Here is a 23,562-nt window from a genome sequence, read left to right as displayed (position 1 = left end):
TCTGTTGTGACAAAGATGCTTCCTTAAGCCTTTTAAACTACTGTAATGGTACGAAAATGCAGTAATTAACTCAGTTTGAGGGAGAATGTGCTAACCAAGTTTGCCAAGAAGACTTTGAAAACGACAAAACAGTACGAATTGGCAGGTGATTTCTGAAATACGTCACCGCCTATTGTTGTGTTGGAATGTAGAATTCCAAATTTGATTTGTAACCACGAATTTATTCCTTAGTCGTCTCGTCTCGTCTCGTCTCGTCCCGCAGACGTTTGTCGTCCTTGCGCTGTCATATGGACCACGACCCGAGCGGCAGCGAGCGGCAGTCGAGCAAAGTCGGGACAAGTCGGGACGGGGACAGGGACAGGGATAGGAATGGTGCGAATGCACTGCAAACAACGCAGACACCTGGTGTGAGGCGCGGCGAGGCGAGGCGAGGCGAGGCGAGGAAGCCCACATCGCTACCAGTGGGCCCTCCAGCACGACACTGATACACCCCGCACAGGCCCTCCGCTGAACACCAGGGACAAGATGCGTCCTCCGCTAGTGTCGAAGGCTGAACGCGCCCAGCGAATGACAGGGGGTGCAACGAGCAGCAGTGCGTCTCACACACGCGGCGGTGCGCCCGCCAATTCGGCCGTCACTCTGCTGGGACGCCGGGCGCGCCTCCCCGCGCCGTCCTCGAGGAACTGGCGGTTGCGGAAGGAAGCGCTTTGGTCAAATGCGGCCGAAAACTAACATTTTGTGTGTTGTGAGAAAAGCCGAACGCGAATTCTGCCGTGCTCCTACATTAGATGAGCGCCAACGGCCATACCATGATGAGTACACCGGTTCTCGTCCGATCACCGAAGTTAAGCATCATCGGGCCCGGCTAGTACTTGGATGGGTGACCGCCTGGGGAAACCCGGGTGCTGTTGGCTCCCTTCCCGTTTTTTTTTTTGTTATGTCGCCAGCCCAATTTTCAAACTACGTTTCTGTTGTGACAAAGTTGCTTCCTTAAGCCTTTTAAACTACTGTAATGGTACGAAAATGCAGTAATTAACTCAGTTTGAGGGAGAATGTGCTAACCAAGTTTGCCAAGAAGACTTTGAAAACGACAAAACAGTACGAATTGGCAGGTGATTTCTGAAATACGTCACCGCCTATTGTTGAGTAGGAATGTAGAGTTCCAAATTTGATTTGTAACCACGAATTTATTCCTTAGTCGTCTCGTCTCGTCTCGTCCCGCAGACGTTTGTCGTGCTTGCGCTGTCATATGGACCACGACCCGAGCGGCAGCGAGCGGCAGTCGAGCAAAGTCGGGACAAGTCGGGACGGGGACAGGGACAGGGATAGGAATGGTGCGAATGCACTGCAAACAACGCAGACACCTGGTGTGAGGCGCGGCGAGGCGAGGCGAGGCGAGGCGAGGAAGCCCACATCGCTACCAGTGGGCCCTCCAGCACGACACTGCCACACCCCGCACAGGCCCTCCGCTGAACACCAGGGACAAGATGCGTCCTCCGCTAGTGTCGAAGGCTGAACGCGCCCAGCGAATGACAGGGGGTGCAACGAGCAGCAGTGCGTCTCACACACGCGGCGGTGCGCCCGCCAATTCGGCCGTCACTCTGCTGGGACGCCGGGCGCGCCTCCCCGCGCCGTCCTCGAGGAACTGGCGGTTGCGGAAGGAAGCGCTTTCGTCAAATGCGGCCGAAAACTAACATTTTGTGTGTTGTGAGAAAAGCCGAATGCGAATTCTGCCGTGCTCCTACATTAGATGAGCGCCAACGGCCATACCATGATGAATACACCGGTTCTCGTCCGATCACCGAAGTTAAGCATCATCGGGCCCGGCTAGTACTTGGATGGGTGACCGCCTGGGGAAACCCGGGTGCTGTTGGCTCCCTTCCCGTTTTTTTTTTTTGTTATGTCGCCAGCCCAATTTTCAAACTACCTTTCTGTTGTGACAAAGATGCTTCCTTAAGCCTTTTAAACTACTGTAATGGTACGAAAATGCAGTAATTAACTCAGTTTGAGGGAGAATGTGCTAACCAAGTTTGCCAAGAAGACTTTGAAAACGACAAAACAGTACGAATCGGCAGGTGATTTCTGAAATACGTCACCGCCTATTGTTGTGTAGGAGTGTAGAGTTCCAAATTTGATTTGTAACCACGAATTTAATCCTTAGTCGTCTCGTCTCGTCTCGTCTCGTCCCGCAGACGTTTGTCGTGCTTGCGCTGTCATATGGACCACGACCCGAGCGGCAGCGAGCGGCAGTCGAGCAAAGTCGGGACAAGTCGGGACGGGGACAGGGACAGGGATAGGAATGGTGCGAATGCACTGCAAACAACGCAGACACCTGGTGTGAGGCGCGGCGAGGCGAGGCGAGGCGAGGCGAGGAAGCCCACATCGCTACCAGTGGGCCCTCCAGCACGACACTGCCACACCCCGCACAGGCCCTCCGCTGAACACCAGGGACAAGATGCGTCCTCCGCTAGTGTCGAAGGCTGAACGCGCCCAGCGAATGACAGGGGGTGCAACGAGCAGCAGTGCGTCTCACACACGCGGCGGTGCGCCCGCCAATTCGGCCGTCACTCTGCTGGGACGCCGGGCGCGCCTCCCCGCGCCGTCCTCGAGGAACTGGCGGTTGCGGAAGGAAGCGCTTTCGTCAAATGCGGCCGAAAACTAACATTTTGTGTGTTGTGAGAAAAGCCGAATGCGAATTCTGCCGTGCTCCTACATTAGATGAGCGCCAACGGCCATACCATGATGAATACACCGGTTCTCGTCCGATCACCGAAGTTAAGCATCATCGGGCCCGGCTAGTACTTGGATGGGTGACCGCCTGGGGAAACCCGGGTGCTGTTGGCTCCCTTCCCGTTTTTTTTTTTTTGTTATGTCGCCAGCCCAATTTTCAAACTACGTTTCTGTTGTGACAAAGATGCTTCCTTAAGCCTTTTAAACTACTGTAATGGTACGAAAATGCAGTAATTAACTCAGTTTGAGGGAGAATGTGCTAACCAAGTTTGCCAAGAAGACTTTGAAAACGACAAAACAGTACGAATTGGCAGGTGATTTCTGATATACGTCACCGCCTATTGTTGTGTAGGAGTGTAGAGTTCCAAATTTGATTTGTAACCACGAATTTAATCCTTAGTCGTCTCGTCTCGTCTCGTCTCGTCCCGCAGACGTTTGTCGTGCTTGCGCTGTCATATGGACCACGACCCGAGCGGCAGCGAGCGGCAGTCGAGCAAAGTCGGGACAAGTCGGGACGGGGACAGGGACAGGGATAGGAATGGTGCGAATGCACTGCAAACAACGCAGACACCTGGTGTGAGGCGCGGCGAGGCGAGGCGAGGCGAGGCGAGGAAGCCCACATCGCTACCAGTGGGCCCTCCAGCACGACACTGCCACACCCCGCACAGGCCCTCCGCTGAACACCAGGGACAAGATGCGTCCTCCGCTAGTGTCGAAGGCTGAACGCGCCCAGCGAATGACAGGGGGTGCAACGAGCAGCAGTGCGTCTCACACACGCGGCGGTGCGCCCGCCAATTCGGCCGTCACTCTGCTGGGACGCCGGGCGCGCCTCCCCGCGCCGTCCTCGAGGAACTGGCGGTTGCGGAAGGAAGCGCTTTCGTCAAATGCGGCCGAAAACTAACATTTTGTGTGTTGTGAGAAAAGCCGAACGCGAATTCTGCCGTGCTCCTACATTAGATGAGCGCCAACGGCCATACCATGATGAATACACCGGTTCTCGTCCGATCACCGAAGTTAAGCATCATCGGGCCCGGCTAGTACTTGGATGGGTGACCGCCTGGGAAACCCGGGTGCTGTTGGCTCCCTTCCTGTTTTTTTTTTTGTCATGTCGCCAGCCCAATTTTCAAACTACCTTTCTGTTGTGACAAAGATGCTTCCTTAAGCCTTTTAAACTACTGTAATGGTACGAAAATGCAGTAATTAACTCAGTTTGAGGGAGAATGTGCTAACCAAGTTTGCCAAGAAGACTTTGAAAACGACAAAACAGTACGAATCGGCAGGTGATTTCTGAAATACGTCACCGCCTATTGTTGTGTAGGAGTGTAGAGTTCCAAATTTGATTTGTAACCACGAATTTAATCCTTAGTCGTCTCGTCTCGTCTCGTCTCGTCCCGCAGACGTTTGTCGTGCTTGCGCTGTCATATGGACCACGACCCGAGCGGCAGCGAGCGGCAGTCGAGCAAAGTCGGGACAAGTCGGGACGGGGACAGGGACAGGGATAGGAATGGTGCGAATGCACTGCAAACTACGCAGACACCTGGTGTGAGGCGCGGCGAGGCGAGGCGAGGCGAGGCGAGGAAGCCCACATCGCTACCAGTGGGCCCTCCAGCACGACACTGCCACACCCCGCACAGGCCCTCCGCTGAACACCAGGGACAAGATGCGTCCTCCGCTAGTGTCGAAGGCTGAACGCGCCCAGCGAATGACAGGGGGTGCAACGAGCAGCAGTGCGTCTCACACACGCGGCGGTGCGCCCGCCAATTCGGCCGTCACTCTGCTGGGACGCCGGGCGCGCCTCCCCGCGCCGTCCTCGAGGAACTGGCGGTTGCGGAAGGAAGCGCTTTCGTCAAATGCGGCCGAAAACTAACATTTTGTTGTTGTGAGAAAAGCCGAACGCGAATTCTGCCGTGCTCCTACATTAGATGAGCGCCAGCGGCCATACCATGATGAATACACCGGTTCTCGTCCGATCACCGAAGTTAAGCATCATCGGGCCCGGCTAGTACTTGGATGGGTGACCGCCTGGGGAAACCCGGGTGCTGTTGGCTCCCTTCCCGTTTTTTTTTTGTTATGTCGCCAGCCCAATTTTCAAACTACGTTTCTGTTGTGACAAAGATGCTTCCTTAAGCCTTTTAAACTACTGTAATGGTACGAAAATGCAGTAATTAACTCAGTTTGAGGGAGAATGTGCTAACCAAGTTTGCCAAGAAGACTTTGAAAACGACAAAACAGTACGAATTGGCAGGTGATTTCTGAAATACGTCACCGCCTATTGTTGTGTTGGAATGTAGAGTTCCAAATTTGATTTGTAACCACGAATTTATTCCTTAGTCGTCTCGTCTCGTCTCGTCTCGTCCCGCAGACGTTTGTCGTCCTTGCGCTGTCATATGGACCACGACCCGAGCGGCAGCGAGCGGCAGTCGAGCAAAGTCGGGACAAGTCGGGACGGGGACAGGGACAGGGATAGGAATGGTGCGAATGCACTGCAAACTACGCAGACACCTGGTGTGAGGCGAGGCGAGCCGAGGCGAGGCGAGGCGAGGCGAAGCGAGGAAGCCCACATCGCTACCAGTGGGCCCTCCAGCACGACATTGCCACACCCCGCACAGGCCCTCCGCTGAACACCAGGGACAAGGTGCGTCCTCCGCTAGCGTCGAAGGCTGCACGCGCCCAGCGAATGACAGGGGGTGCAACGAGCAGCAGTGCGTCTCACACACGCGGCGGTGCGCCCGCCAATTCGGCCGTCACTCTGCTGGGACGCCGGGCGCGCCTCCCCGCGCCGTCCTCGAGGAACTGGCGGTTGCGGAAGGAAGCGCTTTCGTCAAATGCGGCCGAAAACTAACATTTTGTGTGGGGAGAAAAGCCGAACGCGAATTCTGCCGTGCTCCTACATTAGATGAGCGCCAACGGCCATACCATGATGAATACACAGGTTCTCGTCCGATCACCGAAGTTAAGCATCATCGGGCACGGCTAGTACTTGGATGGGTGACCGCCTGGGAAACCCGGGTGCTGTTGGCTCCCTTCCCGTTTTTTTTTTGTCATGTCGCCAGCCCAATTTTCAAACTACCTTTCTGTTGTGACAAAGATGCTTCCTTAAGCCTTTTAAACTACTGTAATGGTACGAAAATGCAGTAATTAACTCAGTTTGAGGGAGAATGTGCTAACCAAGTTTGCCAAGAAGACTTTGAAAACGACAAAACAGTACGAATCGGCAGGTGATTTCTGAAATACGTCACCGCCTATTGTTGTGTAGGAGTGTAGAGTTCCAAATTTGATTTGTAACCACGAATTTAATCCTTAGTCGTCTCGTCTCGTCTCGTCTCGTCCCGCAGACGTTTGTCGTGCTTGCGCTGTCATATGGACCACGACCCGAGCGGAAGCGAGCGGCAGTCGAGCAAAGTCGGGACAAGTCGGGACGGGGACAGGGACAGGGATAGGAATGGTGCGAATGCACTGCAAACAACGCAGACACCTGGTGTGAGGCGCGGCGAGGCGAGGCGAGGCGAGGCGAGGAAGCCCACATCGCTACCAGTGGGCCCTCCAGCACGACACTGCCACACCCCGCACAGGCCCTCCGCTGAACACCAGGGACAAGATGCGTCCTCCGCTAGTGTCGAAGGCTGAACGCGCCCAGCGAATGACAGGGGGTGCAACGAGCAGCAGTGCGTCTCACACACGCGGCGGTGCGCCCGCCAATTCGGCCGTCACTCTGCTGGGACGCCGGGCGCGCCTCCCCGCGCCGTCCTCGAGGAACTGGCGGTTGCGGAAGGAAGCGCTTTCGTCAAATGCGGCCGAAAACTAACATTTTGTTGTTGTGAGAAAAGCCGAACGCGAATTCTGCCGTGCTCCTACATTAGATGAGCGCCAACGGCCATACCATGATGAATACACCGGTTCTCGTCCGATCACCGAAGTTAAGCATCATCGGGCCCGGCTAGTACTTGGATGGGTGACCGCCTGGGGAAACCCGGGTGCTGTTGGCTCCCTTCCCGTTTTTTTTTTGTTATGTCGCCAGCCCAATTTTCAAACTACGTTTCTGTTGTGACAAAGATGCTTCCTTAAGCCTTTTAAACTACTGTAATGGTACGAAAATGCAGTAATTAACTCAGTTTGAGGGAGAATGTGCTAACCAAGTTTGCCAAGAAGACTTTGAAAACGACAAAACAGTACGAATTGGCAGGTGATTTCTGAAATACGTCACCGCCTATTGTTGCGTTGGAATGTAGAGTTCCAAATTTGATTTGTAACCACGAATTTATTCCTTAGTCGTCTCGTCTCGTCTCGTCTCGTCCCGCAGACGTTTGTCGTCCTTGCGCTGTCATATGGATCACGACCCGAGCGGCAGCGAGCGGCAGTCGAGCAAAGTCGGGACAAGTCGGGACGGGGACAGGGACAGGGATAGGAATGGTGCGAATGCACTGCAAACTACGCAGACACCTGGTGTGAGGCGAGGCGAGGCGAGGAAGCCCACATCGCTACCAGTGGCGCCCTCCAGCACGACACTGCCACACCCCGCACAGGCCCTCCGCTGAACACCAGGGACAAGATGCGTCCTCCGCTAGTGTCGAAGGCTGAACGCGCCCAGCGAATGACAGGGGGTGCAACGAGCAGCAGTGCGTCTCACACACGCGGCGGTGCGCCCGCCAATTCGGCCGTCACTCTGCTGGGACGCCGGGCGCGCCTCCCCGCGCCGTCCTCGAGGAACTGGCGGTTGCGGAAGGAAGCGCTTTCGTCAAATGCGGCCGAAAACTAACATTTTGTGTGTTGTGAGAAAAGCCGAACGCGAATTCTGCCGTGCTCCTACATTAGATGAGCGCCAACGGCCGTACCATGATGAATACACCGGTTCTCGTCCGATCACCGAAGTTAAGCATCATCGGGCCCGGCTAGTACTTGGATGGGTGACCGCCTGGGGAAACCCGGGTGCTGTTGGCTCCCTTCCCGTTTTTTTTTTTGTTATGTCGCCAGCCCAATTTTCAAACTACGTTTCTGTTGTGACAAAGATGCTTCCTTAAGCCTTTTAAACTACTGTAATGGTACGAAAATGCAGTAATTAACTCAGTTTGAGGGAGAATGTGCTAACCAAGTTTGCCAAGAAGACTTTGAAAACGACAAAACAGTACGAATTGGCAGGTGATTTCTGATATACGTCACCGCCTATTGTTGTGTAGGAGTGTAGAGTTCCAAATTTGATTTGTAACCACGAATTTAATCCTTAGTCGTCTCGTCTCGTCTCGTCTCGTCCCGCAGACGTTTGTCGTGCTTGCGCTGTCATATGGACCACGACCCGAGCGGCAGCGAGCGGCAGTCGAGCAAAGTCGGGACAAGTCGGGACGGGGACAGGGACAGGGATAGGAATGGTGCGAATGCACTGCAAACAACGCAGACACCTGGTGTGAGGCGCGGCGAGGCGAGGCGAGGCGAGGCGAGGAAGCCCACATCGCTACCAGTGGGCCCTCCAGCACGACACTGCCACACCCCGCACAGGCCCTCCGCTGAACACCAGGGACAAGATGCGTCCTCCGCTAGTGTCGAAGGCTGAACGCGCCCAGCGAATGACAGGGGGTGCAACGAGCAGCAGTGCGTCTCACACACGCGGCGGTGCGCCCGCCAATTCGGCCGTCACTCTGCTGGGACGCCGGGCGCGCCTCCCCGCGCCGTCCTCGAGGAACTGGCGGTTGCGGAAGGAAGCGCTTTCGTCAAATGCGGCCGAAAACTAACATTTTGTGTGTTGTGAGAAAAGCCGAATGCGAATTCTGCCGTGCTCCTACATTAGATGAGCGCCAACGGCCATACCATGATGAATACACCGGTTCTCGTCCGATCACCGAAGTTAAGCATCATCGGGCCCGGCTAGTACTTGGATGGGTGACCGCCTGGGGAAACCCGGGTGCTGTTGGCTCCCTTCCCGTTTTTTTTTTTGTTATGTCGCCAGCCCAATTTTCAAACTACGTTTCTGTTGTGACAAAGATGCTTCCTTAAGCCTTTTAAACTACTGTAATGGTACGAAAATGCAGTAATTAACTCAGTTTGAGGGAGAATGTGCTAACCAAGTTTGCCAAGAAGACTTTGAAAACGACAAAACAGTACGAATTGGCAGGTGATTTCTGATATACGTCACCGCCTATTGTTGTGTAGGAGTGTAGAGTTCCAAATTTGATTTGTAACCACGAATTTAATCCTTAGTCGTCTCGTCTCGTCTCGTCTCGTCCCGCAGACGTTTGTCGTGCTTGCGCTGTCATATGGACCACGACCCGAGCGGCAGCGAGCGGCAGTCGAGCAAAGTCGGGACAAGTCGGGACGGGGACAGGGACAGGGATAGGAATGGTGCGAATGCACTGCAAACAACGCAGACACCTGGTGTGAGGCGCGGCGAGGCGAGGCGAGGCGAGGCGAGGAAGCCCACATCGCTACCAGTGGGCCCTCCAGCACGACACTGCCACACCCCGCACAGGCCCTCCGCTGAACACCAGGGACAAGATGCGTCCTCCGCTAGTGTCGAAGGCTGAACGCGCCCAGCGAATGACAGGGGGTGCAACGAGCAGCAGTGCGTCTCACACACGCGGCGGTGCGCCCGCCAATTCGGCCGTCACTCTGCTGGGACGCCGGGCGCGCCTCCCCGCGCCGTCCTCGAGGAACTGGCGGTTGCGGAAGGAAGCGCTTTCGTCAAATGCGGCCGAAAACTAACATTTTGTGTGTTGTGAGAAAAGCCGAACGCGAATTCTGCCGTGCTCCTACATTAGATGAGCGCCAACGGCCATACCATGATGAATACACCGGTTCTCGTCCGATCACCGAAGTTAAGCATCATCGGGCCCGGCTAGTACTTGGATGGGTGACCGCCTGGGGAAACCCGGGTGCTGTTGGCTCCCTTCCCGTTTTTTTTTTTGTTATGTCGCCAGCCCAATTTTCAAACTACGTTTCTGTTGTGACAAAGATGCTTCCTTAAGCCTTTTAAACTACTGTAATGGTACGAAAATGCAGTAATTAACTCAGTTTGAGGGAGAATGTGCTAACCAAGTTTGCCAAGAAGACTTTGAAAACGACAAAACAGTACGAATTGGCAGGTGATTTCTGATATACGTCACCGCCTATTGTTGTGTAGGAGTGTAGAGTTCCAAATTTGATTTGTAACCACGAATTTAATCCTTAGTCGTCTCGTCTCGTCTCGTCTCGTCCCGCAGACGTTTGTCGTGCTTGCGCTGTCATATGGACCACGACCCGAGCGGCAGCGAGTGGCAGTCGAGCAAAGTCGGGACAAGTCGGGACGGGGACAGGGACAGGGATAGGAATGGTGCGAATGCACTGCAAACAACGCAGACACCTGGTGTGAGGCGCGGCGAGGCGAGGCGAGGCGAGGCGAGGAAGCCCACATCGCTACCAGTGGGCCCTCCAGCACGACACTGCCACACCCCGCACAGGCCCTCCGCTGAACACCAGGGACAAGATGCGTCCTCCGCTAGTGTCGAAGGCTGAACGCGCCCAGCGAATGACAGGGGGTGCAACGAGCAGCAGTGCGTCTCACACACGCGGCGGTGCGCCCGCCAATTCGGCCGTCACTCTGCTGGGACGCCGGGCGCGCCTCCCCGCGCCGTCCTCGAGGAACTGGCGGTTGCGGAAGGAAGCGCTTTCGTCAAATGCGGCCGAAAACTAACATTTTGTGTGTTGTGAGAAAAGCCGAACGCGAATTCTGCCGTGCTCCTACATTAGATGAGCGCCAACGGCCATACCATGATGAATACACCGGTTCTCGTCCGATCACCGAAGTTAAGCATCATCGGGCCCGGCTAGTACTTGGATGGGTGACCGCCTGGGGAAACCCGGGTGCTGTTGGCTCCCTTCCCGTTTTTTTTTTTTGTTATGTCGCCAGCCCAATTTTCAAACTACGTTTCTGTTGTGACAAAGATGCTTCCTTAAGCCTTTTAAACTACTGTAATGGTACGAAAATGCAGTAATTAACTCAGTTTGAGGGAGAATGTGCTAACCAAGTTTGCCAAGAAGACTTTGAAAACGACAAAACAGTACGAATTGGCAGGTGATTTCTGATATACGTCACCGCCTATTGTTGTGTAGGAGTGTAGAGTTCCAAATTTGATTTGTAACCACGAATTTAATCCTTAGTCGTCTCGTCTCGTCTCGTCTCGTCCCGCAGACGTTTGTCGTGCTTGCGCTGTCATATGGACCACGACCCGAGCGGCAGCGAGCGGCAGTCGAGCAAAGTCGGGACAAGTCGGGACGGGGACAGGGACAGGGATAGGAATGGTGCGAATGCACTGCAAACAACGCAGACACCTGGTGTGAGGCGCGGCGAGGCGAGGCGAGGCGAGGCGAGGAAGCCCACATCGCTACCAGTGGGCCCTCCAGCACGACACTGCCACACCCCGCACAGGCCCTCCGCTGAACACCAGGGACAAGATGCGTCCTCCGCTAGTGTCGAAGGCTGAACGCGCCCAGCGAATGACAGGGGGTGCAACGAGCAGCAGTGCGTCTCACACACGCGGCGGTGCGCCCGCCAATTCGGCCGTCACTCTGCTGGGACGCCGGGCGCGCCTCCCCGCGCCGTCCTCGAGGAACTGGCGGTTGCGGAAGGAAGCGCTTTCGTCAAATGCGGCCGAAAACTAACATTTTGTGTGTTGTGAGAAAAGCCGAACGCGAATTCTGCCGTGCTCCTACATTAGATGAGCGCCAACGGCCATACCATGATGAATACACCGGTTCTCGTCCGATCACCGAAGTTAAGCATCATCGGGCCCGGCTAGTACTTGGATGGGTGACCGCCTGGGAAACCCGGGTGCTGTTGGCTCCCTTCCTGTTTTTTTTTTTGTCATGTCGCCAGCCCAATTTTCAAACTACGTTTCTGTTGTGACAAAGATGCTTCCTTAAGCCTTTTAAACTACTGTAATGGTACGAAAATGCAGTAATTAACTCAGTTTGAGGGAGAATGTGCTAACCAAGTTTGCCAAGAAGACTTTGAAAACGACAAAACAGTACGAATCGGCAGGTGATTTCTGAAATACGTCACCGCCTATTCTTGTGTAGGAGTGTAGAGTTCCAAATTTGATTTGTAACCACGAATTTAATCCTTAGTCGTCTCGTCTCGTCTCGTCTCGTCCCGCAGACGTTTGTCGTGCTTGCGCTGTCATATGGACCACGACCCGAGCGGCAGCGAGCGGCAGTCGAGCAAAGTCGGGACAAGTCGGGACGGGGACAGGGACAGGGATAGGAATGGTGCGAATGCACTGCAAACAACGCAGACACCTGGTGTGAGGCGCGGCGAGGCGAGGCGAGGCGAGGCGAGGAAGCCCACATCGCTACCAGTGGGCCCTCCAGCACGACACTGCCACACCCCGCACAGGCCCTCCGCTGAACACCAGGGACAAGATGCGTCCTCCGCTAGTGTCGAAGGCTGAACGCGCCCAGCGAATGACAGGGGGTGCAACGAGCAGCAGTGCGTCTCACACACGCGGCGGTGCGCCCGCCAATTCGGCCGTCACTCTGCTGGGACGCCGGGCGCGCCTCCCCGCGCCGTCCTCGAGGAACTGGCGGTTGCGGAAGGAAGCGCTTTCGTCAAATGCGGCCGAAAACTAACATTTTGTGTGTTGTGAGAAAAGCCGAACGCGAATTCTGCCGTGCTCCTACATTAGATGAGCGCCAACGGCCATACCATGATGAATACACCGGTTCTCGTCCGATCACCGAAGTTAAGCATCATCGGGCCCGGCTAGTACTTGGATGGGTGACCGCCTGGGGAAACCCGGGTGCTGTTGGCTCCCTTCCCGTTTTTTTTTTTTGTTATGTCGCCAGCCCAATTTTCAAACTACGTTTCTGTTGTGACAAAGATGCTTCCTTAAGCCTTTTAAACTACTGTAATGGTACGAAAATGCAGTAATTAACTCAGTTTGAGGGAGAATGTGCTAACCAAGTTTGCCAAGAAGACTTTGAAAACGACAAAACAGTACGAATTGGCAGGTGATTTCTGATATACGTCACCGCCTATTGTTGTGTAGGAGTGTAGAGTTCCAAATTTGATTTGTAACCACGAATTTAATCCTTAGTCGTCTCGTCTCGTCTCGTCAAACGTCCCGCAGACGTTTGTCGTGCTTGCGCTGTCATATGGACCACGACCCGAGCGGCAGCGAGCGGCAGTCGAGCAAAGTCGGGACAAGTCGGGACGGGGACAGGGACAGGGATAGGAATGGTGCGAATGCACTGCAAACAACGCAGACACCTGGTGTGAGGCGCGGCGAGGCGAGGCGAGGCGAGGCGAGGAAGCCCAATCGCTACCAGTGGGCCCTCCAGCACGACACTGCCACACCCCGCACAGGCCCTCCGCTGAACACCAGGGACAAGATGCGTCCTCCGCTAGTGTCGAAAGCTGAACGCGCCCAGCGAATGACAGGGGGTGCAACGAGCAGCAGTGCGTCTCACACACGCGGCGGTGCGCCCGCCAATTCGGCCGTCACTCTGCTGGGACGCCGGGCGCGCCTCCCCGCGCCGTCCTCGAGGAACTGGCGGTTGCGGAAGGAAGCGCTTTCGTCAAATGCGGCCGAAAACTAACATTTTGTGTGTTGTGAGAAAAGCCGAACGCGAATTCTGCCGTGCTCCTACATTAGATGAGCGCCAACGGCCATACCATGATGAATACACCGGTTCTCGTCCGATCACAGAAGTTAAGCATCATCGGGCCCGGCTAGTACTTGGATGGGTGACCGCCTGGGAAACCCGGGTGCTGTTGGCTCCCTTCCTGTTTTTTTTTTTGTCATGTCGCCAGCCCAATTTTCAAACTACGTTTCTGTTGTGACAAAGATGCTTCCTTAAGCCTTTTAAACTACTGTAATGGTACGAAAATGCAGTAATTAACTCAGTTTGAGGGAGAATGTGCTAACCAAGTTTGCCAAGAAGACTTTGAAAACGACAAAACAGTACGAATCGGCAGGTGATTTCTGAAATACGTCACCGCCTATTGTTGTGTAGGAGTGTAGAGTTCCAAATTTGATTTGTAACCACGAATTTAATCCTTAGTCGTCTCGTCTCGTCTCGTCTCGTCCCGCAGACGTTTGTCGTGCTTGCGCTGTCATATGGACCACGACCTGAGCGGCAGCGAGCGGCAGTCGAGCAAAGTCGGGACAAGTCGGGACGGGGACAGGGACAGGGATAGGAATGGTGCGAATGCACTGCAAACAACGCAGACACCTGGTGTGAGGCGCGGCGAGGCGAGGCGAGGCGAGGCGAGGAAGCCCACATCGCTACCAGTGGGCCCTCCAGCACGACACTGCCACACCCCGCACAGGCCCTCCGCTGAACACCAGGGACAAGATGCGTCCTCCGCTAGTGTCGAAGGCTACACGCGCCCAGCGAATGACAGGGGGTGCAACGAGCAGCAGTGCGTCTCACACACGCGGCGGTGCGCCCGCCAATTCGGCCGTCACTCTGCTGGGACGCCGGGCGCGCCTCCCCGCGCCGTCCTCGAGGAACTGGCGGTTGCGGAAGGAAGCGCTTTCGTCAAATGCGGCCGAAAACTAACATTTTGTTGTTGTGAGAAAAGCCGAACGCGAATTCTGCCGTGCTCCTACATTAGATGAGCGCCAGCGGCCATACCATGATGAATACACCGGTTCTCGTCCGATCACCGAAGTTAAGCATCATCGGGCTCGGCTAGTACTTGGATGGGTGACCGCCTGGGGAAACCCGGGTGCTGTTGGCTCCCTTCCCGTTTTTTTTTTGTTATGTCGCCAGCCCAATTTTCAAACTACGTTTCTGTTGTGACAAAGATGCTTCCTTAAGCCTTTTAAACTACTGTAATGGTACGAAAATGCAGTAATTAACTCAGTTTGAGGGAGAATGTGCTAACCAAGTTTGCCAAGAAGACTTTGAAAACGACAAAACAGTACGAATTGGCAGGTGATTTCTGAAATACGTCACCGCCTATTGTTGTGTTGGAATGTAGAGTTCCAAATTTGATTTGTAACCACGAATTTATTCCTTAGTCGTCTCGTCTCGTCTCGTCTCGTCCCGCAGACGTTTGTCGTCCTTGCGCTGTCATATGGACCACGACCCGAGCGGCAGCGAGCGGCAGTCGAGCAAAGTCGGGACAAGTCGGGACGGGGACAGGGACAGGGATAGGAATGGTGCGAATGCACTGCAAACTACGCAGACACCTGGTGTGAGGCGAGGCGAGCCGAGGCGAGGCGAGGCGAGGCGAAGCGAGGAAGCCCACATCGCTACCAGTGGGCCCTCCAGCACGACATTGCCACACCCCGCACAGGCCCTCCGCTGAACACCAGGGACAAGGTGCGTCCTCCGCTAGCGTCGAAGGCTGCACGCGCCCAGCGAATGACAGGGGGTGCAACGAGCAGCAGTGCGTCTCACACACGCGGCGGTGCGCCCGCCAATTCGGCCGTCACTCTGCTGGGACGCCGGGCGCGCCTCCCCGCGCCGTCCTCGAGGAACTGGCGGTTGCGGAAGGAAGCGCTTTCGTCAAATGCGGCCGAAAACTAACATTTTGTGTGGGGAGAAAAGCCGAACGCGAATTCTGCCGTGCTCCTACATTAGATGAGCGCCAACGGCCATACCATGATGAATACACAGGTTCTCGTCCGATCACCGAAGTTAAGCATCATCGGGCACGGCTAGTACTTGGATGGGTGACCGCCTGGGAAACCCGGGTGCTGTTGGCTCCCTTCCCGTTTTTTTTTTGTCATGTCGCCAGCCCAATTTTCAAACTACCTTTCTGTTGTGACAAAGATGCTTCCTTAAGCCTTTTAAACTACTGTAATGGTACGAAAATGCAGTAATTAACTCAGTTTGAGGGAGAATGTGCTAACCAAGTTTGCCAAGAAGACTTTGAAAACGACAAAACAGTACGAATCGGCAGGTGATTTCTGAAATACGTCACCGCCTATTCTTGTGTAGGAGTGTAGAGTTCCAAATTTGATTTGTAACCACGAATTTAATCCTTAGTCGTCTCGTCTCGTCTCGTCTCGTCCCGCAGACGTTTGTCGTGCTTGCGCTGTCATATGGACCACGACCCGAGCGGAAGCGAGCGGCAGTCGAGCAAAGTCGGGACAAGTCGGGACGGGGACAGGGACAGGGATAGGAATGGTGCGAATGCACTGCAAACAACGCAGACACCTGGTGTGAGGCGCGGCGAGGCGAGGCGAGGCGAGGCGAGGAAGCCCACATCGCTACCAGTGGGCCCTCCAGCACGACACTGCCACACCCCGCACAGGCCCTCCGCTGAACACCAGGGACAAGATGCGTCCTCCGCTAGTGTCGAAGGATGAACGCGCCCAGCGAATGACAGGGGGTGCAACGAGCAGCAGTGCGTCTCACACACGCGGCGGTGCGCCCGCCAATTCGGCCGTCACTCTGCTGGGACGCCGGGCGCGCCTCCCCGCGCCGTCCTCGAGGAACTGGCGGTTGCGGAAGGAAGCGCTTTCGTCAAATGCGGCCGAAAACTAACATTTTGTTGTTGTGAGAAAAGCCGAACGCGAATTCTGCCGTGCTCCTACATTAGATGAGCGCCAACGGCCATACCATGATGAATACACCGGTTCTCGTCCGATCACCGAAGTTAAGCATCATCGGGCCCGGCTAGTACTTGGATGGGTGACCGCCTGGGGAAACCCGGGTGCTGTTGGCTCCCTTCCCGTTTTTTTTTTGTTATGTCGCCAGCCCAAGTTTCAAACTACGTTTCTGTTGTGACAAAGATGCTTCCTTAAGCCTTTTAAACTACTGTAATGGTACGAAAATGCAGTAATTAACTCAGTTTGAGGGAGAATGTGCTAACCAAGTTTGCCAAGAAGACTTTGAAAACGACAAAACAGTACGAATTGGCAGGTGATTTCTGAAATACGTCACCGCCTATTGTTGCGTTGGAATGTAGAGTTCCAAATTTGATTTGTAACCACGAATTTATTCCTTAGTCGTCTCGTCTCGTCTCGTCTCGTCCCGCAGACGTTTGTCGTCCTTGCGCTGTCATATGGATCACGACCCGAGCGGCAGCGAGCGGCAGTCGAGCAAAGTCGGGACAAGTCGGGACGGGGACAGGGACAGGGATAGGAATGGTGCGAATGCACTGCAAACTACGCAGACACCTGGTGTGAGGCGAGGCGAGGCGAGGAAGCCCACATCGCTACCAGTGGCGCCCTCCAGCACGACACTGCCACACCCCGCACAGGCCCTCCGCTGAACACCAGGGACAAGATGCGTCCTCCGCTAGTGTCGAAGGCTGAACGCGCCCAGCGAATGACAGGGGGTGCAACGAGCAGCAGTGCGTCTCACACACGCGGCGGTGCGCCCGCCAATTCGGCCGTCACTCTGCTGGGACGCCGGGCGCGCCTCCCCGCGCCGTCCTCGAGGAACTGGCGGTTGCGGAAGGAAGCGCTTTCGTCAAATGCGGCCGAAAACTAACATTTTGTGTGTTGTGAGAAAAGCCGAACGCGAATTCTGCCGTGCTCCTACATTAGATGAGCGCCAACGGCCATACCATGATGAATACACCGGTTCTCGTCCGATCACCGAAGTTAAGCATCATCGGGCCCGGCTAGTACTTGGATGGATGACCGCCTGGGGAAACCCGGGTGCTGTTGGCTCCCTTCCCGTTTTTTTTTTGTTATGTCGCCAGCCCAATTTTCAAACTACGTTTCTGTTGTGACAAAGATGCTTCCTTAAGCCTTTTAAACTACTGTAATGGTACGAAAATGCAGTAATTAACTCAGTTTGAGGGAGAATGTGCTAACCAAGTTTGCCAAGAAGACTTTGAAAACGACAAAACAGTACGAATTGGCAGGTGATTTCTGAAATACGTCACCGCCTATTGTTGTGTTGGAATGTAGAGTTCCAAATTTGATTTGTAACCACGAATTTATTCCTTAGTCGTCTCGTCTCGTCTCGTCTCGTCCCGCAGACGTTTGTCGTCCTTGCGCTGTCATATGGACCACGACCCGAGCGGCAGCGAGCGGCAGTCGAGCAAAGTCGGGACAAATCGGGACGGGGACAGGGACAGGGATAGGAATGGTGCGAATGCACTGCAAACTACGCAGACACCTGGTGTGAGAAGAGGCGAGGCGAGGCGAGGCGAGGCGAGGCGAGGAAGCCCACATCGCTACCAGTGGGCCCTCCAGCACGACACTGCCACACCCCGCACAGGCCCTCCGCTGAACACCAGGGACAAGATGCGTCCTCCGCTAGTGTCGAAGGCTGAACGCGCCCAGCGAATGACAGGGGGTGCAACGAGCAGCAGTGCGTCTCACACACGCGGCGGTGCGCCCGCCAATTCGGCCGTCACTCTGCTGGGACGCCGGGCGCGCCTCCCCGCGCCGTCCTCGAGGAACTGGCGGTTGCGGAAGGAAGCGCTTTCGTCAAATGCGGCCGAAAACTAACATTTTGTGTGTTGTGAGAAAAGCCGAACGCGAATTCTGCCGTGCTCCTACATTAGATGAGCGCCAACGGCCATACCATGATGAATACACCGGTTCTCGTCCGATCACCGAAGTTAAGCATCATCGGGCCCGGCTAGTACTTGGTTGGGTGACCGCCTGGGGAAACCCGGGTGCTGTTGGCTCCCTTCCCGTTTTTTTTTTGTTATGTCGCCAGCCCAATTTTCAAACTACGTTTCTGTTGTGACAAAGATGCTTCCTTAAGCCTTTTAAACTACTGTAATGGTACGAAAATGCAGTAATTAACTCAGTTTGAGGGAGAATGTGCTAACCAAGTTTGCCAAGAAGACTTTGAAAACGACAAAACAGTACGAATTGGCAGGTGATTTCTGAAATACGTCACCGCCTATTGTTGTGTTGGAATGTAGAGTTCCAAATTTGATTTGTAACCACGAATTTATTCCTTAGTCGTCTCGTCTCGTCTCGTCTCGTCCCGCAGACGTTTGTCGTCCTTGCGCTGTCATATGGACCACGACCCGAGCGGCAGCGAGCGGCAGTCGAGCAAAGTCGGGACAAGTCGGGACGGGGACAGGGACAGGGATAGGAATGGTGCGAATGCACTGCAAACAACGCAGACACCTGGTGTGAGGCGCGGCGAGGCGAGGCGAGGCGAGGCGAGGAAGCCCACATCGCTACCAGTGGGCCCTCCAGCACGACACTGCCACACCCCGCACAGGCCCTCCGCTGAACACCAGGGACAAGATGCGTCCTCCGCTAGTGTCGAAGGCTGAACGCGCCCAGCGAATGACAGGGGGTGCAACGAGCAGCAGTGCGTCTCACACACGCGGCGGTGCGCCCGCCAATTCGGCCGTCACTCTGCTGGGACGCCGGGCGCGCCTCCCCGCGCCGTCCTCGAGGAACTGGCGGTTGCGGAAGGAAGCGCTTTCGTCAAATGCGGCCGAAAACTAACATTTTGTGTGTTGTGAGAAAAGCCGAACGCGAATTCGGCCGTGCTCCTACATTAGATGAGCGCCAACGGCCATACCATGATGAATACACCGGTTCTCGTCCGATCACCGAAGTTAAGCATCATCGGGCCCGGCTAGTACTTGGATGGGTGACCGCCTGGGGAAACCCGGGTGCTGTTGGCTCCCTTCCCGTTTTTTTTTTTTGTTATGTCGCCAGCCCAATTTTCAAACTACGTTTCTGTTGTGACAAAGATGCTTCCTTAAGCCTTTTAAACTACTGTAATGGTACGAAAATGCAGTAATTAACTCAGTTTGAGGGAGAATGTGCTAACCAAGTTTGCCAAGAAGACTTTGAAAACGACAAAACAGTACGAATTGGCAGGTGATTTCTGAAATACGTCACCGCCTATTGTTGTGTTGGAATGTAGAGTTCCAAATTTGATTTGTAACCACGAATTTATTCCTTAGTCGTCTCGTCTCGTCTCGTCTCGTCCCGCAGACGTTTGTCGTCCTTGCGCTGTCCTATGGACCACGACCCGAGCGGCAGCGAGCGGCAGTCGAGCAAAGTCGGGACAAGTCGGGACGGGGACAGGGACAGGGATAGTAATGGTGCGAATGCACTGCAAACTACGCAGACACCTGGTGTGAGAAGAGGCGAGGCGAGGCGAGGCGAGGCGAGGCGAGGAAGCCCACATCGCTACCAGTGGGCCCTCCAGCACGACACTGCCACACCCCGCACAGGCCCTCCGCTGAACACCAGGGACAAGATGCGTCCTCCGCTAGTGTCGAAGGCTGAACGCGCCCAGCGAATGACAGGGGGTGCAACGAGCAGCAGTGCGTCTCACACACGCGGCGGTGCGCCCGCCAATTCGGCCGTCACTCTGCTGGGACGCCGGGCGCGCCTCCCCGCGCCGTCCTCGAGGAACTGGCGGTTGCGGAAGGAAGCGCTTTCGTCAAATGCGGCCGAAAACTAACATTTTGTGTGTTGTGAGAAAAGCCGAACGCGAATTCTGCCGTGCTCCTACATTAGATGAGCGCCAACGGCCATACCATGATGAATACACCGGTTCTCGTCCGATCACCGAAGTTAAGCATCATCGGGCCCGGCTAGTACTTGGATGGGTGACCGCGTGGGGAAACCCGGGTGCTGTTGGCTCCCTTCCCGTTTTTTTTTTTGTTATGTCGCCAGCCCAATTTTCAAACTACGTTTCTGTTGTGACAAAGATGCTTCCTTAAGCCTTTTAAACTACTGTAATGGTACGAAAATGCAGTAATTAACTCAGTTTGAGGGAGAATGTGCTAACCAAGTTTGCCAAGAAGACTTTGAAAACGACAAAACAGTACGAATTGGCAGGTGATTTCTGAAATACGTCACCGCCTATTGTTGCGTTGGAATGTAGAGTTCCAAATTTGATTTGTAACCACGAATTTATTCCTTAGTCGTCTCGTCTCGTCTCGTCTCGTCCCGCAGACGTTTGTCGTCCTTGCGCTGTCATATGGATCACGACCCGAGCGGCAGCGAGCGGCAGTCGAGCAAAGTCGGGACAAGTCGGGACGGGGACAGGGACAGGGATAGGAATGGTGCGAATGCACTGCAAACTACGCAGACACCTGGTGTGAGGCGAGGCGAGGCGAGGAAGCCCACATCGCTACCAGTGGCGCCCTCCAGCACGACACTGCCACACCCCGCACAGGCCCTCCGCTGAACACCAGGGACAAGATGCGTCCTCCGCTAGTGTCGAAGGCTGAACGCGCCCAGCGAATGACAGGGGGTGCAACGAGCAGCAGTGCGTCTCACACACGCGGCGGTGCGCCCGCCAATTCGGCCGTCACTCTGCTGGGACGCCGGGCGCGCCTCCCCGCGCCGTCCTCGAGGAACTGGCGGTTGCGGAAGGAAGCGCTTTCGTCAAATGCGGCCGAAAACTAACATTTTGTGTGTTGTGAGAAAAGCCGAACGCGAATTCTGCCGTGCTCCTACATTAGATGAGCGCCAACGGCCATACCATGATGAATACACCGGTTCTCGTCCGATCACCGAAGTTAAGCATCATCGGGCACGGCTAGTACTTGGATGGATGACCGCCTGGGGAAACCCGGGTGCTGTTGGCTCCCTTCCCGTTTTTTTTTTTGTTATGTCGCCAGCCCAATTTTCAAACTACGTTTCTGTTGTGACAAAGATGCTTCCTTAAGCCTTTTAAACTACTGTAATGGTACGAAAATGCAGTAATTAACTCAGTTTGAGGGAGAATGTGCTAACCAAGTTTGCCAAGAAGACTTTGAAAACGACAAAACAGTACGAATTGGCAGGTGATTTCTGAAATACGTCACCGCCTATTGTTGTGTTGGAATGTAGAGTTCCAAATTTGATTTGTAACCACGAATTTATTCCTTAGTCGTCTCGTCTCGTCTCGTCTCGTCCCGCAGACGTTTGTCGTCCTTGCGCTGTCATATGGACCACGACCCGAGCGGCAGCGAGCGGCAGTCGAGCAAAGTCGGGACAAATCGGGACGGGGACAGGGACAGGGATAGGAATGGTGCGAATGCACTGCAAACTACGCAGACACCTGGTGTGAGAAGAGGCGAGGCGAGGCGAGGCGAGGCGAGGCGAGGAAGCCCACATCGCTACCAGTGGGCCCTCCAGCACGACACTGCCACACCCCGCACAGGCCCTCCGCTGAACACCAGGGACAAGATGCGTCCTCCGCTAGTGTCGAAGGCTGAACGCGCCCAGCGAATGACAGGGGGTGCAACGAGCAGCAGTGCGTCTCACACACGCGGCGGTGCGCCCGCCAATTCGGCCGTCACTCTGCTGGGACGCCGGGCGCGCCTCCCCGCGCCGTCCTCGAGGAACTGGCGGTTGCGGAAGGAAGCGCTTTCGTCAAATGCGGCCGAAAACTAACATTTTGTGTGTTGTGAGAAAAGCCGAACGCGAATTCTGCCGTGCTCCTACATTAGATGAGCGCCAACGGCCATACCATGATGAATACACCGGTTCTCGTCCGATCACCGAAGTTAAGCATCATCGGGCCCGGCTAGTACTTGGTTGGGTGACCGCCTGGGGAAACCCGGGTGCTGTTGGCTCCCTTCCCGTTTTTTTTTTGTTATGTCGCCAGCCCAATTTTCAAACTACGTTTCTGTTGTGACAAAGATGCTTCCTTAAGCCTCTTAAACTACTGTAATGGTACGAAAATGCAGTAATTAACTCAGTTTGAGGGAGAATGTGCTAACCAAGTTTGCCAAGAAGACTTTGAAAACGACAAAACAGTACGAATTGGCAGGTGATTTCTGAAATACGTCACCGCCTATTGTTGTGTTGGAATGTAGAGTTCCAAATTTGATTTGTAACCACGAATTTATTCCTTAGTCGTCTCGTCTCGTCTCGTCTCGTCCCGCAGACGTTTGTCGTCCTTGCGCTGTCATATGGACCACGACCCGAGCGGCAGCGAGCGGCAGTCGAGCAAAGTCGGGACAAGTCGGGACGGGGACAGGGACAGGGATAGGAATGGTGCGAATGCACTGCAAACAACGCAGACACCTGGTGTGAGGCGCGGCGAGGCGAGGCGAGGCGAGGCGAGGAAGCCCACATCGCTACCAGTGGGCCCTCCAGCACGACACTGCCACACCCCGCACAGGCCCTCCGCTGAACACCAGGGACAAGATGCGTCCTCCGCTAGTGTCGAAGGCTGAACGCGCCCAGCGAATGACAGGGGGTGCAACGAGCAGCAGTGCGTCTCACACACGCGGCGGTGCGCCCGCCAATTCGGCCGTCACTCTGCTGGGACGCCGGGCGCGCCTCCCCGCGCCGTCCTCGAGGAACTGGCGGTTGCGGAAGGAAGCGCTTTCGTCAAATGCGGCCGAAAACTAACATTTTGTGTGTTGTGAGAAAAGCCGAACGCGAATTCGGCCGTGCTCCTACATTAGATGAGCGCCAACGGCCATACCATGATGAATACACCGGTTCTCGTCCGATCACCGAAGTTAAGCATCATCGGGCCCGGCTAGTACTTGGATGGGTGACCGCCTGGGGAAACCCGGGTGCTGTTGGCTCCCTTCCCGTTTTTTTTTTTGTTATGTCGCCAGCCCAATTTTCAAACTACGTTTCTGTTGTGACAAAGATGCTTCCTTAAGCCTTTTAAACTACTGTAATGGTACGAAAATGCAGTAATTAACTCAGTTTGAGGGAGAATGTGCTAACCAAGTTTGCCAAGAAGACTTTGAAAACGACAAAACAGTACGAATTGGCAGGTGATTTCTGAAATACGTCACCGCCTATTGTTGTGTTGGAATGTAGAGTTCCAAATTTGATTTGTAACCACGAATTTATTCCTTAGTCGTCTCGTCTCGTCTCGTCTCGTCCCGCAGACGTTTGTCGTCCTTGCGCTGTCCTATGGACCACGACCCGAGCGGCAGCGAGCGGCAGTCGAGCAAAGTCGGGACAAGTCGGGACGGGGACAGGGACAGGGATAGTAATGGTGCGAATG

General features: G+C 55.0%; 24 non-coding genes across 24 annotated transcripts; all 24 read left to right on the top strand.

Annotated features, from left to right (window-relative positions):
- Window positions 1-794: 794 nt before the first annotated feature.
- On the top strand, window positions 795-914 carry LOC126155098 (5S ribosomal RNA). Its single transcript, XR_007532613.1, has one exon. It is a non-coding gene; the product is annotated as a 5S ribosomal RNA (ribosomal RNA).
- Window positions 915-1,756: 842 nt separating this feature from the next.
- On the top strand, window positions 1,757-1,876 carry LOC126154899 (5S ribosomal RNA). Its single transcript, XR_007532428.1, has one exon. It is a non-coding gene; the product is annotated as a 5S ribosomal RNA (ribosomal RNA).
- Window positions 1,877-2,724: 848 nt separating this feature from the next.
- LOC126154897 (5S ribosomal RNA) lies at window positions 2,725-2,844 on the top strand. The gene has a single exon (XR_007532426.1). It is a non-coding gene; the product is annotated as a 5S ribosomal RNA (ribosomal RNA).
- Window positions 2,845-3,693: 849 nt separating this feature from the next.
- On the top strand, window positions 3,694-3,812 carry LOC126155657 (5S ribosomal RNA). The gene has a single exon (XR_007533105.1). It is a non-coding gene; the product is annotated as a 5S ribosomal RNA (ribosomal RNA).
- Window positions 3,813-4,658: 846 nt separating this feature from the next.
- Window positions 4,659-4,778, top strand: LOC126155081 (5S ribosomal RNA). Its single transcript, XR_007532597.1, has one exon. It is a non-coding gene; the product is annotated as a 5S ribosomal RNA (ribosomal RNA).
- An 854-nt stretch (window positions 4,779-5,632) lies between these two features.
- Window positions 5,633-5,751, top strand: LOC126155222 (5S ribosomal RNA). Its single transcript, XR_007532729.1, has one exon. It is a non-coding gene; the product is annotated as a 5S ribosomal RNA (ribosomal RNA).
- An 845-nt stretch (window positions 5,752-6,596) lies between these two features.
- Window positions 6,597-6,716, top strand: LOC126154896 (5S ribosomal RNA). Its single transcript, XR_007532425.1, has one exon. It is a non-coding gene; the product is annotated as a 5S ribosomal RNA (ribosomal RNA).
- Window positions 6,717-7,548: 832 nt separating this feature from the next.
- On the top strand, window positions 7,549-7,668 carry LOC126155173 (5S ribosomal RNA). Its single transcript, XR_007532683.1, has one exon. It is a non-coding gene; the product is annotated as a 5S ribosomal RNA (ribosomal RNA).
- Window positions 7,669-8,515: 847 nt separating this feature from the next.
- On the top strand, window positions 8,516-8,635 carry LOC126154895 (5S ribosomal RNA). Its single transcript, XR_007532424.1, has one exon. It is a non-coding gene; the product is annotated as a 5S ribosomal RNA (ribosomal RNA).
- An 847-nt stretch (window positions 8,636-9,482) lies between these two features.
- On the top strand, window positions 9,483-9,602 carry LOC126154894 (5S ribosomal RNA). The gene has a single exon (XR_007532423.1). It is a non-coding gene; the product is annotated as a 5S ribosomal RNA (ribosomal RNA).
- An 847-nt stretch (window positions 9,603-10,449) lies between these two features.
- Window positions 10,450-10,569, top strand: LOC126154893 (5S ribosomal RNA). The gene has a single exon (XR_007532422.1). It is a non-coding gene; the product is annotated as a 5S ribosomal RNA (ribosomal RNA).
- An 848-nt stretch (window positions 10,570-11,417) lies between these two features.
- On the top strand, window positions 11,418-11,536 carry LOC126155655 (5S ribosomal RNA). Its single transcript, XR_007533103.1, has one exon. It is a non-coding gene; the product is annotated as a 5S ribosomal RNA (ribosomal RNA).
- An 847-nt stretch (window positions 11,537-12,383) lies between these two features.
- LOC126154892 (5S ribosomal RNA) lies at window positions 12,384-12,503 on the top strand. Its single transcript, XR_007532421.1, has one exon. It is a non-coding gene; the product is annotated as a 5S ribosomal RNA (ribosomal RNA).
- Window positions 12,504-13,352: 849 nt separating this feature from the next.
- LOC126154808 (5S ribosomal RNA) lies at window positions 13,353-13,471 on the top strand. Its single transcript, XR_007532342.1, has one exon. It is a non-coding gene; the product is annotated as a 5S ribosomal RNA (ribosomal RNA).
- An 846-nt stretch (window positions 13,472-14,317) lies between these two features.
- On the top strand, window positions 14,318-14,437 carry LOC126155245 (5S ribosomal RNA). The gene has a single exon (XR_007532750.1). It is a non-coding gene; the product is annotated as a 5S ribosomal RNA (ribosomal RNA).
- An 854-nt stretch (window positions 14,438-15,291) lies between these two features.
- On the top strand, window positions 15,292-15,410 carry LOC126155221 (5S ribosomal RNA). The gene has a single exon (XR_007532728.1). It is a non-coding gene; the product is annotated as a 5S ribosomal RNA (ribosomal RNA).
- An 845-nt stretch (window positions 15,411-16,255) lies between these two features.
- LOC126154891 (5S ribosomal RNA) lies at window positions 16,256-16,375 on the top strand. Its single transcript, XR_007532420.1, has one exon. It is a non-coding gene; the product is annotated as a 5S ribosomal RNA (ribosomal RNA).
- An 832-nt stretch (window positions 16,376-17,207) lies between these two features.
- Window positions 17,208-17,327, top strand: LOC126155186 (5S ribosomal RNA). Its single transcript, XR_007532695.1, has one exon. It is a non-coding gene; the product is annotated as a 5S ribosomal RNA (ribosomal RNA).
- An 851-nt stretch (window positions 17,328-18,178) lies between these two features.
- On the top strand, window positions 18,179-18,298 carry LOC126155071 (5S ribosomal RNA). Its single transcript, XR_007532588.1, has one exon. It is a non-coding gene; the product is annotated as a 5S ribosomal RNA (ribosomal RNA).
- Window positions 18,299-19,144: 846 nt separating this feature from the next.
- LOC126154890 (5S ribosomal RNA) lies at window positions 19,145-19,264 on the top strand. The gene has a single exon (XR_007532419.1). It is a non-coding gene; the product is annotated as a 5S ribosomal RNA (ribosomal RNA).
- Window positions 19,265-20,117: 853 nt separating this feature from the next.
- Window positions 20,118-20,237, top strand: LOC126155001 (5S ribosomal RNA). The gene has a single exon (XR_007532522.1). It is a non-coding gene; the product is annotated as a 5S ribosomal RNA (ribosomal RNA).
- Window positions 20,238-21,070: 833 nt separating this feature from the next.
- LOC126155349 (5S ribosomal RNA) lies at window positions 21,071-21,190 on the top strand. Its single transcript, XR_007532848.1, has one exon. It is a non-coding gene; the product is annotated as a 5S ribosomal RNA (ribosomal RNA).
- An 852-nt stretch (window positions 21,191-22,042) lies between these two features.
- On the top strand, window positions 22,043-22,162 carry LOC126155070 (5S ribosomal RNA). The gene has a single exon (XR_007532587.1). It is a non-coding gene; the product is annotated as a 5S ribosomal RNA (ribosomal RNA).
- An 846-nt stretch (window positions 22,163-23,008) lies between these two features.
- Window positions 23,009-23,128, top strand: LOC126154889 (5S ribosomal RNA). The gene has a single exon (XR_007532418.1). It is a non-coding gene; the product is annotated as a 5S ribosomal RNA (ribosomal RNA).
- The last annotated feature ends 434 nt before the right edge of the window (window positions 23,129-23,562 follow it).

The sequence above is a fragment of the Schistocerca cancellata genome, unplaced genomic scaffold (assembly GCF_023864275.1).
Source record: "Schistocerca cancellata isolate TAMUIC-IGC-003103 unplaced genomic scaffold, iqSchCanc2.1 HiC_scaffold_1100, whole genome shotgun sequence".
NCBI classification, from domain to species: Eukaryota; Metazoa; Arthropoda; class Insecta; order Orthoptera; family Acrididae; genus Schistocerca; species Schistocerca cancellata.
This window is presented reverse-complemented; position numbering and strand designations above follow the sequence as displayed.